The following is a 15,047-nucleotide window of genomic DNA, read 5'->3' as shown; positions in this document are numbered from 1 at the left end:
TCACAGTCGCCCTTGCAATCACAACCACCCACATCACAGCTCACCCCCTGTTGACATCACAGCCCTCCTCCTCACATCACAAACCCTTCATATCACAGTCCCCCTTATCATAGCTCCCCCCTCACATCACAGCCACCCATATCACATCACAGTCCACCCATGTCACAGCTCCCCCATCTTACATCACAGCCCACCATATCACAGCTCCACATCTCGCATCACAGCTCCCACTTCTCACATCACAGCCCAGCATATCACAGCTCCCCCTCCAGCATCACAGCTCTCCCTTCTCACATCACGGCCCCCCATACCACAGCTTCTCCCTCTCACATTATTGCCTCCCCTCTCACAAACCTTCATATCACAGTGCCCCCCCATTCTCATCACAACCCCTTATATGACGGCTTCCCATTCTCACATCACAGCCCCCTATATCACATCACTCCCCCCATATCACAGCCCCCATATCACAGATTCTCCCTATCACATCACAACTCCCCAAGTATTACAATTCCCCTCTCTCACAGCCACTCATATCACAGCTCACCCCTCTCACTTCCCAGCCCCCCATATCACAGCTCCCTCTCTGACATCACAGCCCCCCATAATCTCCCCCTAGCTTAACTCAGTGTTGTGGAGGGCGGGGAGAGTGGCAGGGTAGACTCCTCTTCTGGGTGCGCACATCAGCTGCTGCCGCTAGGCTCTGTGCCTCCCACTCTCCTCCTTGCTGTGGGTTCAGTGGTGGATGAGTGCAATGGAGGGAAGAGGTTGGGCATACTCCTACACCTTTCTTTCCTCCAGCCCACTCTGCTGTGACTTCGACAGCGTTGGCAGGTGGGTGAATGTGGGGGGAGGGGATTTGGGTCCTCCTTGCTGCGGGTTCAGTGGCGATGAGTGTATTCAGAGGGAGGGGTTGGGCAGCTGCTTCTCTCCCTGTAGACCTTCCATTCTTTCTGCCTGCTCTGCTGCGGTGGGCGGGTGCATGGGGGGGTCCAGGTCCTCGTCCACCTTGCCATTTCTCCCACCCTCTGGAGGGCAGTAATCCTTAACATCTGCAGTGGTGGGAGGAGAGGAGTCCGCTCAGGATGCTGGGTTGTGCGACCGAGGTCCGGACTGAACTCCCACTTGGTCCATGTATGGACCGCAGTCCGCCATTTAGTGAAGCCTACTCTACATGTACCAACAAATTGTGAAAATTTCAGGTTGTTTCAAAAACAGCTTATTGTAAAAATAGCTTTATGTGCCATAATGCTTCTAGACCTTTATCAATTGACTTGAAACTTTGCACAACTGGAAGCAGAGTTGCACTCAAAAGAGGAAGTTCCACTTTAAGGGCTTGTCCCCCACTCCTGTTGGCACTTTTCGCAAGCGGGGGGGAGCAGGTACCCGATTTTGACAGATAACCGCTCACAGTTCCACTCCGACTGCCGAGGTGATCGAAAGCGAAAGTTCTCCTCCTTCCCTCCCCCCTGCAGTCTTCAAGGAAACACATGACAGGTCCCAGAAAAATTATGACAAAAAAAATACAACTTCAAAAAACTCGCCATGCCTCTTATGAAGTACGTTGGACTGTCTACTCTGCAAAAAGTGGTCATTTGGGGGATATCTGTACTGTTCTGACATTCTTGGACCTCAAGAAATTAGATTGGCTGTCAGTACTTCAGGATTGATCAATATTCAGATCTATACCATAGTTTGTGAACTCTGTAACTTTCCTACAAACTAAAAAATACATCCTAATTTGGGTTATTTTCACCAAAGACATGTAGCTGAATACATCTTGGCCTACATTTATGAAGAACAATTATTTATTTGCAAACTTTTATAACAGAAACAATGAAAAACGTGTTTATTTTTCCAAATTTTCGGTCTTTTTTTGTTAATTTAGCAAAAAATAAAAACCCCGGTGGTGATTAAATACCACCAAAAAAAAGCTCTAGTTGTGTGAAGAAAATGATAAAATTTTAGTTTGGGTACAATGTTGTATGACCGCGCAATTGTCATTCAAAGTGTGAGAGAGCTGAAACCTGAAAAATGGCCTGGGCAGGAAGGGGTAAAAGTGCCCGGTATGGAAATGGTTAAGATGCCAGCACTGATGAAAGAAGACTGTGGGTGAAACCGGCTAGGGTGAATACACCGCTGGATCATGGGACAGGTGAGTGGTTGTTTTTTTAAAAGTCAGCAACTACAGTTTTTCACAAGTGACTGGAACTTCTTTGTAAGTTTTCAGTTTTCCAAAAGTAGTCTGGAAGTTTAATGGATTTTGGTTTCCCTCAAGGAATATTAATGACATTAAGCTTGCTTTTTGGAGCTTAACATTAAGCTCCCAAAAAACAAGCTTAATGTCCCCCATTTTCATTGCGGAAGGCTGAAATCTATGAAACGTCTATGATGTGTCGAGTACTTGGGCTGTGCAAAGTTTCAAGTCAATATGGTATGTTAAGCTCTTTTTTCATTAAGCTGTTTTCATTAAATATTTTAGCATTGTAAAATATAGCTTGATGTGAATAACTTTTGGTATGATTTATAAAATGATCTGAAATTTTCAGAATATGTTGCCACAGATAGAGTCTTCTATTGTGCGAAGTTTGGGGGAAATTGGTTAACATCTAAGCTCTTTTTTGTATGTTAAGCCACATTAAGCTCCCCAAAAAACAAGCTTAATGTCCCCCATATTCTTTATGGCAAGCCAAAATCTATGAAACTTCCATGACCTGTTTGGGATGTTGAGAACTTGGGCTGTGCAAAGTTTCAAGTCAATTGATTGAGATTTAGGTAGTTTATTACACGTTAAGCTACATTAAGCCATTTTCACATTAAATGTTTTAGTTTGTCCCGTGATTTCTCCTCACATTCCATATTAAAAACATTTACTGCCTCTGCCCTACTCATTGCCTCTAACAACCATATACTCCAAACATCTATTTCATTTGGGCATGTCATCTTTCTATAATGATCATACCAGAAACCCTCCCAAACCTTAGGCCTAAAAAATACCTCTTTTAGAAAATCTCATTCAAGTCCAGCGCTCCCAATCATGTACAGTCAGGTCCATAAATATTGGGACATGGACACAATTCTAACATTTTTGGCTCTATACACCACCACAATGGATTTGAAATGAAACGAGCAAGATGTGCTTTAACTACAGACTGTCAGCTTTAATTTGAGCGTATTTACATCCAAATCATGTGAACGGTGTAGGAATTACAACAGTTTGCATATGTGCCTCCCACTTGTTAAGGGACCAAACATAATGGGACAATTGGCTTCTCAGCGGTTCCATGGCCAGGTGTGTGTTATTCCCTCATTATCCCAATTATAATGAGCAGATAAAAGGTCCAGAGTTCATTTCAAGTGTGCTATTTGCATTTGGAATCTGTTGCTGTCAACTCTCAAGATGAGATCCAAAGAGCTGTCACTATCAGTGAAGCAAGCCATCATTAGGCTCTAAAACAAAACAAACCCATCAGAGAGATAGCAAAAACATTAGGCGTGGCCAAAACAACTGTTTGGAACATTCTTAAAAAGAAGGAACGCACCGGTGAGCTCAGCAACACCAAAAGACCCGGAAGACCACGGACAACAACTGTGGTGGATGACCGAAGAATTCTTTCCCTGGTGAAGAAAACACCCTTCACAACAGTTGGCCAGATCAAGAACACTCCAGGAGGTAGGTGTATGTGTGTCAAAGTCAACAATCAAGAGAAGACTTCACCAGAGTGAATACAGAGGGTTCACCACAAGATGTAAACCATTGGTGAGCCTCAAAAACTGGAAGGCCAGATTAGAGTTTGCCAAACAACATCTTAAAAAGCCTTCACAGTTCTGGAACAACATCCTATGGACAGATGAGACCAAGATCAACTTGTACCAGAGTGATGGGAAGAGAAGAGCAAGGAGAAGGAAAGGAACTGCTCATGATCCTAAGCATACCACCTCATCAGTGAAGCATGGTGGTGGTAGTGTCATGGCGTGGGCATGTATGGCTGCCAATGGAACTGGTTCTCTTTTACTTACTGATGATGTGACTGCTGACAAAAGCAGCAGGATGAATTCTGAAGTGTTTCGGGCAATATTATCTGCTCATATTCAGCCAAATGCTTCAGAACTCATTGGACGCCGCTTCACAGTGCAGATGGACAATGACCCAAAGCGTACTACAAAAGCAACCAAAGAGTTTTTTAAGGGAAAGAAGTGGAATGTAATGAAATGGCCAAGTCAATCACCTGACCTGAATCCGATTGAGCATGCATTTCGCTTGCTGAAGACAAAACTGAAGGGAAAATGCCCCAAGAACAAGCAGGAACTGAAGACAGTTGCAGTAGAGGCCTGGCACAGCATCACCAGGGATGAAACCCAGCATCTGGTGATGTCTATGCGTTCCAGACTTCAGGCTGTACTTGACTGCAAAGGATTTGCAACCAAGTATTAAAAAGTGAAAGTTTGATTTATGATTATTATTCTGTCCCATTACTTTTGGTCCCTTAACAAGTGGGAGGCACATATGCAAACTGTTGTAATTCCTACACCGTTCACCTGATTTGGATGTAAATACCCTCAAATTAAAGCTGACAGTCTGCAGTTAAAGCACATCTTGTTTGTTTCATTTCAAATCCATTGTGGTAGTATATAGAGCCAAAAATGTTAGAATTGTGTCCATGTCCCAATATTTATGGACCTGACTGTAAATATTTTACAACCCAGGGCATATTTACATATCATCTCTTCCCTCGGAGTCAGTTGGTGGATACTGTAAAAATTTCCCAACCTTAAGCAGTTGCCCCCAGAGGTAGCTAATCTCTGTCCATGTCAGGGCAGGGGCCGAGGAACGGACAGGCAGGCCTAACAATGTAACGCACTGGCTGACGACAACCACCACCCACAGACCAAAGTCCCTCAGGGTGCGGAGTATAAGTCCCAGGCTGCCCTTCACCAGGGCCCCTGATGGTGGGGATGGACTTGACGCAGCCAGGAACCAGGTCGCAGCCCCCGAGACACCTCAGCTGGTGGCCAATGGCGTGTAGCTGGTGGAAGAGACAAAAGAGTAGTCAGATAAGCCGGGTCAACAACAGCAGGACAAAACTGTACAGGACAGCAGACAAGAATCACAGGTCACGAGCCGGGTTCAGCAACAGAGGGTCAGATCAAAGGAGAATACAAAGAATAGTCGAGTCACAAGCCGAATCAGATACCAGGAGAGTCACGAGAGTCAGAACAGAGTAATAGCAACACAAAGACACAAGACACAAGTGCAAAGAGCATGTGCGGGCCACAGGCTTATATGTCATCAGCCACACCCCTCTGGGGGATGGACCACAGAGACCTGAAGGCATAAAAGGATTCCCACCATGCACAGCAGAATCCAAGATGGACGCCAGCACATGGAGTAACATAACCTCAGGGAAAAGGTAGGACCTTGACAGTCCAGTGATTGCTTTGACAGGTACCACTCCTGTCACCGTTGCTGCTTTTTACTACTTGTTAGAACAATACTTTAATTTTTCCCTGTTCTGACTATAGTCCTTCAAAACAGCCTGGAGATTTCCTGAACTCATCAATAGTTCAATCACCCCTGTGGACTTTTCAGAAAGGTTTTTGTTTTTTTTAAAAAAAGGATTAGAGCAAATTTGAATAATAAAATATTTGAGTGCTTGGAGTACAGCAGGCAGTTAATTGAGGCAAAACTATTTGCAGTATGGTTTGTAGCAGTTACAATGTAGCTATTGTTCACAGGTCTAACTAAAAGTTTACAATCCCCAGTTAGTAGATTACAAAGAATACAGATTCATACACAAGATCATTCTGTGTGATTTAGGCCCACAGGTGTATTTCAATCACAAGGATTGGGAAGTGTCTTGACCAGGGGCGGACTGACCATTTGAGCACTCGGGCACTGCTCGAGGACCCAGGCTCAGTAGGGGGCCCCATGAGATGCCCCTGGTACCTCTCATTGGCTTTTTCATAGGCTTTTTTGGGTTTGGACGAGGACACAGGGGCCCCATGATCCCCTATTGCCGAGGGGCCCCATGAGTTGTCAGTCCGCCCTTGGTCTTGACCTAATCTCAATCAAGGGTCAACTGGAACTGCTTTTTGGCAGAAAGGCACAGATCCTACGTTTTCTTTTTTCACTGCCTTCAAGAGTCTACTCAGAGCTCTTTTCGTTCACACTTACACCCTGCTGCAATAGGTGCTACTGAGCAGTTAGGATGTTTTCACATTCACTTCATTCACTGGCAGTACAATTTTATTTGTACTGTTCATAATCAGTCTAACTAAAATATTAGCAAAGACAAAAGCTAAAAATGACGTTCGACATAGCTTACTAGTCTAGGTATTTCAGTCAGACATGGAAGACAGACATGAAAACGAAGAGAGATGTAATTAATGCTGTGTATTCCACACTAGTAACATTCACCCAAACATTTAGACTTTCTCACCAAGGGGCACCATTTGTTTTGGCGGTTTTGCCACCTCCCTTAACCACTTGATGATAAATATAATAAGTGATTACAACCTTTTGTCAATGTATGAATCTAGCCAATCCTCATACAGCTATTACCAAAAGAGGTTAATACCAAATGATAACAAATGCCCCCAAAGATTTATTTATCTCATACCCCTTTAGTGCTATTTAACATGAAAGTTAGATTACACCAGGTGGCTAGAGAATAAAAAGGCTGGCTTATAATGTCCTTTTATTACAGCAGTTCTCAAAATGTCCAGATACTGGAATTTCTTAAGAACTGAGAATTAGATACCTATCAAAAGTTCACAATAATGTTAATGAAGGTAAAAATTATTATAGGCCCAATATATGCATTACACCTCATGCTCAGGAGAAGGAGCAGAATGTGTTTTAGGGTGTAATTCCACATTTACCCATGGCATGCATGAGAAATCTCTCAATAAAGTGACTGTTGTGTACAAAAAGGAAAAATCTTTGTTTTTATCAATTTCCAAAACCATGTGTCCAAAAATTAAATCTTCCGTTGACTCAAAATGCCTCTCAGCAAATACCCTGGGGTGTCTGCTTCAAAGAAACAGAGTTGTTTGGGGGTGTGCCTTAACTGTCATTGCACTTTTGGACCTCCAAACCTTTGAAACGGAGTTAGATAGTGAAATGAGAAAATAACGCCCTTTGAAAATTCTATGCAGTTCAGGGGTTATGGGCTCTTGTATGTGTCTAGCATTAGAAAAAAGTCTCAACATATGGTGCCCCCATGCTCAGGAGAAAGAGCAGAATGTGTTTAGGGGTGCATTTCCACATATAACCATGGCATGCGTGAGAAATCATGACATTGAGTAAAAAAACAGGAAAAATCTTTCATTTTTTATTTTCCAAAACCTTGTGTCAAAAAATTAAATCTTTAATTCATTCAACATGGCTCTCAGCAAACACCATGGGGTTTCTGCTTCAAAGAAAATGAGTAGTTTGGGGTGTGACTGAACTGTCCTTGCATTTTTGGACCTCCAAACCTGTGAAATGAGAAAATGACACCCTTTGAGAAATTGATGCAGTTCATGGGTTCTGGGCTCTTGTATACGTCATGAATCAGAAAAAAGTCTCCAACATTTGGTACCCCATGCTCAAGAGAAGGAGCAGAATAGTTTTAGGGGTGCATTTCCATATATAACCATGGCATGCATGAGAAATCTCTCAATAAAATGACAAAATGTTATGTAAAAAGAAAGGAAAAATCTTTCCTTTTTTCAATTTTCAAAACCTTCTGTCAAAAAATTAAATCTTCCATTGATTCAACATGTCTCTCAACAAATACCTTGGGGTGTCTGCTTCAGAGAAAAAGAATCATTTGGATTGTGCCTGAACTGTCCTTGCATTTTAGGGCCTCCAAACCTGTGAAAGGTAGTCTGGAAGTAAGATAAAAAATTGACTTCCTTTGAAAACTTTGCTTCCCGGCCTTTTGGCTCAGATCATGTGTCTGGGCTATTAGGCTTCTGAAGGCACCAGCTCTATTCAGCCTTGGAGTGTTTCCTTTGGGTGCACCCCATGCTGCTATTTGGTAAAGCACTGCTGAAAGTTAACAAGAGTGGTACTTCTTCCCAGCTTGTCCTTGTGGCTTGTTGTGGGAGAGTCTAAGTTGAAGGTGTGGCAGCGAAAGCACCAGAGGCTCCGAGCACTGTGAGGCTGGTAGTGTCCGGGCCTAAGTGAGATACCGTTGGGCTGTTTATGGTGCAGAAGATTCATGTTTTATGGTGCAGAGGATTCATTAGAGTCCGTCTACTTTTAGACGGCAAAGACATTTACTAAAGAAAATGTCTAACAAGTAGACGCGAGAGCAAATTTACTAACTAGGCACAATACAGGAATCTGTCTAAGAAAGCAGGCATGCTAGAAGCACGTCTAACACAATGAAAAATCACTGTAGAAACATGTTCACATTGAAATTTGCTTTCACAAATATCGGGACTTCACTTTAACCACTTGCCTACCGGGCACTTATACCCCCTTATTTACCAGGCCAATTTTCAGCTTTCAGCGCTGTTGCACTTTGATTGACAATTGCGCGATCATGCAAGATTGTACCCATATGAAATTTTTATCATTTTTTTCTCACAAATAGAGCTTTCTTTTGGTGGTATTTAATCGCTGCTGGGCACTTTACTTTTTGTGCTATAAGCAAAAAAAGTGCAAAAAAATTTGAAAAAAAAAAAAGTTTCTTTGTTTCTATTATAAAATTTTTCAAACAGGTGATTTTTCTCCTTCACTGATGTGCGTTGATGAGGCAGCACTGATGGGCACTGATAGGCGGCACTGATGGGTGGCACTGATAGGCGGCACCGATAGGCAGCACTAATGAGGTGGCACGGATAGGCTGCACTGATAGGCAGCACTAATGAGGTGTCACGGATAGGTGGCACTGATATGCAGCACTGATTGGTGGCACTGATAGGCGACACTGATAATGGGTACTGATGGACAGCACTGATAGGTGGCACTGACTGACATCACTGCTGGGCACTGACTGGCAGCACTGCTGCGCACTGACTGGCACAACCGCTGGGCACTGACTGGTGGCACTGACTGGCAGCACTGCTGGGCTGCACTGATGGGTGGCTCTGGTGGGCACAGGTGGGTGGCACTGGTGGGCACAGGTGGGTAGCACTACTGGGCACAGGTAGGTGGCACTTCTGGGCACAGGTGGTGACACTGCTGGGTGGCACAGGTGGGCGCACTGCTGGGCACAGGTGGGCACACTGCTGGGCACAGGTGGGTGCATTGCTGGGCACAAGTGGGTGCACTGCTGGGTGGCACAGGTGGGTGCACTGCTGGGCACAGGTGGGCGGAATTTGTGTGTAGCACTGCTGGGCACCGATCATCAGGGCACTGATGATCAGTCACCCTGATGATTGGTGCCGATCCCCGCTCTGACAACTGCCGGTTTTTGGCAGCACTTTCCTCACGCTCTGACAGCGTGAGGAAAGTGCAGCCGAGAACCGGCATTTGCATTTCCCGGTGATCAGCGTGTCATTGGACACGGCTGATCACGTGGTAAAAGGCTGCTGTGATTGGCCTTTTACCACGTCACGTGATCAGCTGTGTCCGTAGGACACAGCGATCACGAAGATCGCTGGGTGTGCGCCCCCGGGGGCGCGTAGGAGAGCGCGTTCTGGGAGGACGTCATATGACGTCCACCCAGAACTGGCCGGCCGCAGTGCAGCCGTCATTCGGCTATCTGCGGTCGGCAGGTAGTTAAACAATATCTTTCATTTCAAAAAATTTTTTTAAATGGGTAAAAAATAGTTTTTAAAAAGGAAATCATGACAGTCAAGAACTAGATGCTTTTCCAGCGTCTAAGCATAGGTATAAATGCACATGCGCAGAACACAATCTAGCCGTCTGCCATGGGCGCTTTCTTTTTAGATGCTGTTTAATAGTAAATCTCTGTGTGGAGTCCTCTGCAAGACAGCAATCGATCGACACGATTAGACTACTGTGTTTAACAAACAGCACTATTTGTAGCTAGGCATATCTTTATGTATTCTAATTTGATTTCCTTAGTTCTATTGATTCTACAGTATTTTTGTTTCTTATTCTTTATATTTTATTTCTGTAATGCTTTTACATACTTCGAAGATCTAGATATATATTTTGACAGCTGAATCTAAAAATAAAGGTCGGCAATTACAAAAAAAAATTAAAAATTGTGTGGGGTCCCCCCTAAATCCATACCGGACCCTTATCCGAGCATGCAGCCCGACAGGTCAGGAAAGGGGGGGGGACAAGCGAGCCCCCCCTCCTGAACCATACCAGGCCACATGCCCTCAACATGGGGGGGTGCTTTGGGGTAGGGGGGACTCCCCGCCAAGGCACCTTGTCCCATGTTAAAGGGGACAAGGGCCTCTGTGGGCGGGGGACTTATCGGAATCTGGAAGCCCCCTTTAACAAGGGGCCCCCAGATCCCGCTCCCCCTATCTTTTTTCGGGTCGCCGGCGGCTTACATCGTGATTGACATTGGATCTCTTTTGGGGGACATTCTTTTAGATTTTTTTTGCCCTGTCTTTTTTTACACTACACATTTTATTTTTGGTGAATGAGTAGCGGTACCATGTACCCCATACTCATTCACACAGATGTATAGACATCTGTGTCAGATGTCTTGCAAATCACAAGGAAATTGGCAACTTCACTGTAAGTTACATAGTTACATAGTTAGTCTGGCTGAAAAAAGGCAAACGTCCATCCAGTTCAACCATAGAAAAAAAAAAAGTTATAATCCTATACCCACAGTTGATCCAGAGGAAGGCAAAAAAAACCCCCAGCAAAGCATGATCCAATTTGCTCCTGCTGGGAAAAAAAATTTGTTCCTGATCCCCCAAGAGGCAATCAGATATTCCCTGGATCAACTTCACCTGTAAATGTTAGTATCCAGTTATATTCTGTGTATCCAAGAAACAATCCAGGCCTTTTTTGAAGCAATCCACTGAGCTGGCCAGAACCAACTCTTGAGGGAGTCTATTCCACATTTTCACAGCTCTCACTGTGAAGAAACCTTTCCGTGTTTGGAGATTAAATTTCTTTTCCTCAAGACGTAAACAGTGCCCCCTTGTCCTCTGTGATGACCTCAGGGTGAATAGCTTAACACCGAGTTCACTATAGGAACCACTGATGTATTTATACATGTTGATCATATCCCCCCTTAATCTCCTCTTCTCAAGAGAGAATAAATTCAGTTCCTCTAATCTTTCCTCATAGCTGAGATCCTCCATGCCTAGTATCAGTTTAGTTGCCCTTCTCTGTACTTTCTCCAGTTCCCCAATGTTCCTTTTGTACATTGGTGCCCAAAACTAACTGCATATTCCAGATGAAGTTTTGCTAATGATTTGTACAGGGGTAATATGATATCTCTCTCTCTGGAGTCTATACCTCTTTTAATACAAGAGAGAATTTTGCTCGCTTTAGAAACCGCAGCTTGGCATTGCATGCCATTATTAAGCCTGTGATCTACTAGAACTCCCAGATCCTTCTGCACCATTGATTCTCCCAGTTGTACTCCCCCTAGTATGTATGATGCATGCATATTCTTAGCCCCCAAGTGCATAACCTTACATTTATCAACATTAAATCTCATAGTTGCCCAATTAAACAGTGCATTGAGGTTTGCTTGTAAGTGGAAGACATCCTGTAAGGATGTTATTCCACTGCACAGCTTGGTGTCATCTGCAAAGACTGAAATGGGATTTCTAATCTCAGACCCTGTATCGTTTATAAATATATTAAAAAGTAAGGGTCCCAACACTGAACCCTGGGGTACACCACTGATGACCCTAGACCATTCAGAGTATGAATCATTAACTACTACTCTTTGAATACGATCTTTTAGTTTTCTATCCATTTACATAAAATATTAAAATATTAATGGCCCAGTCATGCGAAGAATGAAGCCAAGATTCAGCAATACCAATTAAATTATAGTGCTCTTCAACAAAGCTTCCAACTCACCTATTTTGCTTAGCAGACTTCTGGCATTCGTGAACAAACAATTTAATTGATTGACATCTTGTTCACACGTATTTTGCATATTTTTTATTTTCATACAAATGATACCAATTCCACTGGTTGTTTGTAACATGGGAACCTTCTTATCATCTGCCATAGCCTTCCCCCCATCTTTCCCCATTACACCCACGAATAAGTACTGAACCCTGTCTGATCTGTCTACCCCATTATAATCTAATTCTCCCTCCCCCCTCAATCCTAGTTTAAATACTCCTCCAGCCTTCCTATAAATTTCTTCCCCAGCACAGCAGACCCCCTTCCATTTAGGTGCAGACCATCTCTAGCATATAGGTTGCACCCCAATGAAAAGTCAGCCCTGTGCTCTAGAAACCCAAATCCTTCCCTCTTACACCAGGGGTTCAGCCATACATTGAGTTCTCTAATCTCCCCCTGTGTTTCCTGAGTTGCGCATAGCACAGGTAATACTTCAGAGAATATCACCTTGGAGATCCTTCCCTTCAACTTGCAGCCTAGTTCTTTAAATTGATTCTTAACCTCCCGCCTGGCAGTGCAGGGTCTGGTGGCCGTTTATAAACGGCCTCCCCGCACCCTGCTTGTGCGCTCTCCCCGGGAGCGCGCAGCACCACGATCCAGTGCCCGCTGTGTCCTCCGGACACAGTGAAACACCGATCGTCAGACGGAACCTCTGTATGAGGTCCAGATCATGTGATCACTGATTGGCCAATCAGTGATCACATGCAAAGCAGTAAGCAAGATGTCACTTGTGACATCATTGCTTACTACGTGTGAAATCTGTGAATGATCACAGAGGTCACATGGTACAAGGCTATTCACAACAGCCTTGTACCATGTGACAAGCTGTGACCAATCACAGCTCACTCAGTAGTTCTCAATGGCTGCAAGAATGCAGCCAGAGAAAAAGAGAAATTATTGCTTTTACATCCTATATGGGTGTAAAAGCAGTGTAAAAAAAAAAAAAAAAATCTTCATCACCCCCCACAAGTAGCACAGTGTCACCATGGTGATACTGTACTGCTAGGGTGACAGTATGTAAAAAAAAAAACATAAATAATAATATAAAAAAATAAAATAAAAATGTAAAAAATTTTTTTAAAAATTATAATTTTTGGTTATAAACTAATTTGGCTTATTTTTTTTTTTTACTAAAAAGATAACAAAATAAATTTTGGCCAAGATTTATGATGAAATATTATTTATTTGCAAAATATTATGAAAACACTAACACTAACACATTAAGAAAAACACTTTTTTTCAAAATTTGTGGACATTTTCATTTACATAGCAAAAAAGAATAAAAATCCCAGCGGTGAATAAATACCACCAAAATAAAGCTTTATCTGTCTCAAAAAAATAGTAAAAAATTCATATGGGTACAGTGTTCCATGACCGCGCAATTGTCAAAGTGTGATAGCACTGACAGCTGAAAAGTGCCCTGGACAGGAAGGGGGTAAAAGTGTCCGGACAGGAAGTGGTTAAGGAGCCTCCACCTTCCATGTATTCTGTCATTGGTTCCAACATGAACCAAGACAGCTGGGTCATGCCCAGCCCTTCCCAGTAATTTATCAACCCGGTCCACCACATGCCGAACCCTGGCACCAGGGAGACAGCAAACCATTCGGTTGAGGCGAACCTGGCGATAAATTATTCTATTAGTCCTTCTGATCACAGAATCCCCTACTACCACCAGCTGTCTAGACCTTCCTGCACTACCCTCACCAGCCCTCCCAGATGGTCTGCCCTCCCGGCTGTTAGGGATGGCAATAACATCCAGGGCTGCCACCCCTGAGCTTGCCACCCCCACATCTTCACCCAACTTGGCAAATCTGTTTGGGTGCTCAAACCCAGGGCCAGCCTTCCATTTCTGTGAGCCCCTACCACTCCCTCTCGTTACAGTAACCAATCTTCCTACCTAATCCTGATTAGCCCCACCGCCCTCCACATCAATCCCATTAGCTACCTGCTCAGAGAGCAGAAGACCCCTTTCAAGGTTGATAGTTCTGCCCAGTGTTGCAACTTGCTCCTCCATATCTCTAACACGAGATTCCAGAAGAGCAAGCAGCTCACATCTGTCGCAGCAGTATTCATCCTGGAGCTATTGCTCCATTGCTGCATACATGCGGCACACTGTGCACTGCACAAAACCTTCAACCCTGCTAGCACTCATATACCAGTTACAATATTAACAGGAAAGATCAGTTGTTACATTTCCAAATCGGCTTTGATGTGACCGGGGTGTAAGGTCTTTTTATGTTTGATTTCATGAGTGTTTTTCCGATTTATGGGAAATCCCGCATAGTAGCAAAAGTGAATTGACATTTTCAGTATTGCATGCAAGATGTGGTCATGTGACTGCCTTAACTCTTGCGATAATCTGGAGTGAATTGTGCCCATAGTGCCCATAAATGTTGCCATGGGGTTTCCCTTCACAGCCCTGTTCAATTTTCTGTTTCATGCTGCACAGGTACACTTCACTGTTGCTTTATTTCTGACTCTGATTTATGGGGCCTGTATACAATGGTTAATGCAGGTGAGAAGAGGATTGGTGCTGGATAATCAGGTGCAATCACTTTCTCTGACCAAATGAAGGACAGTGGTAGGTGTGGCCTTCATTGGGGGTGGGGCCTTGTTTGGCGTGCTCCAAATCCAACTTACAGTCAGGTCCATAAATATTGGGACATCGACACAATTCTAACATTTTTGGCTCTATACACCACCACAATGGATTTGAAATGAAACGAACAAGATGTGCTTTAAATGCAGACTGTCAGCTTTAATTTGAGGGTATTTACATCCAAATCAGGTGAACGGTGTAGGAATTACAACAGTTTGCATATGTGCCTCCCACTTGTTAAGGGACCAAGTAATGGGACAATTGGCTTCTCCGCTATTCCATGGCCAGGTGTGTGTTATTCCCTCATTATCCCAATTACAATGAGCAGATAAAAGGTCCAGAGTTCATTTCAAGTGTGCTATTTGCATTTGGAATCTGTTGCTGTCAACTCTCAAGATGAGATCCAAAGAGCTGTCACTATCAGTGAAGCAA

The sequence above is a fragment of the Staurois parvus genome, unplaced genomic scaffold (genome assembly GCF_062004578.1).
Source record: "Staurois parvus isolate SC_StPar_1 unplaced genomic scaffold, SC_StPar_1.0 ptg000958l, whole genome shotgun sequence".
In the NCBI taxonomy this organism is placed as follows: Eukaryota; Metazoa; Chordata; class Amphibia; order Anura; family Ranidae; genus Staurois; species Staurois parvus.
The sequence above is the reverse complement of the archived record's forward strand: the minus strand, read 5'-3'. Positions refer to the sequence as shown.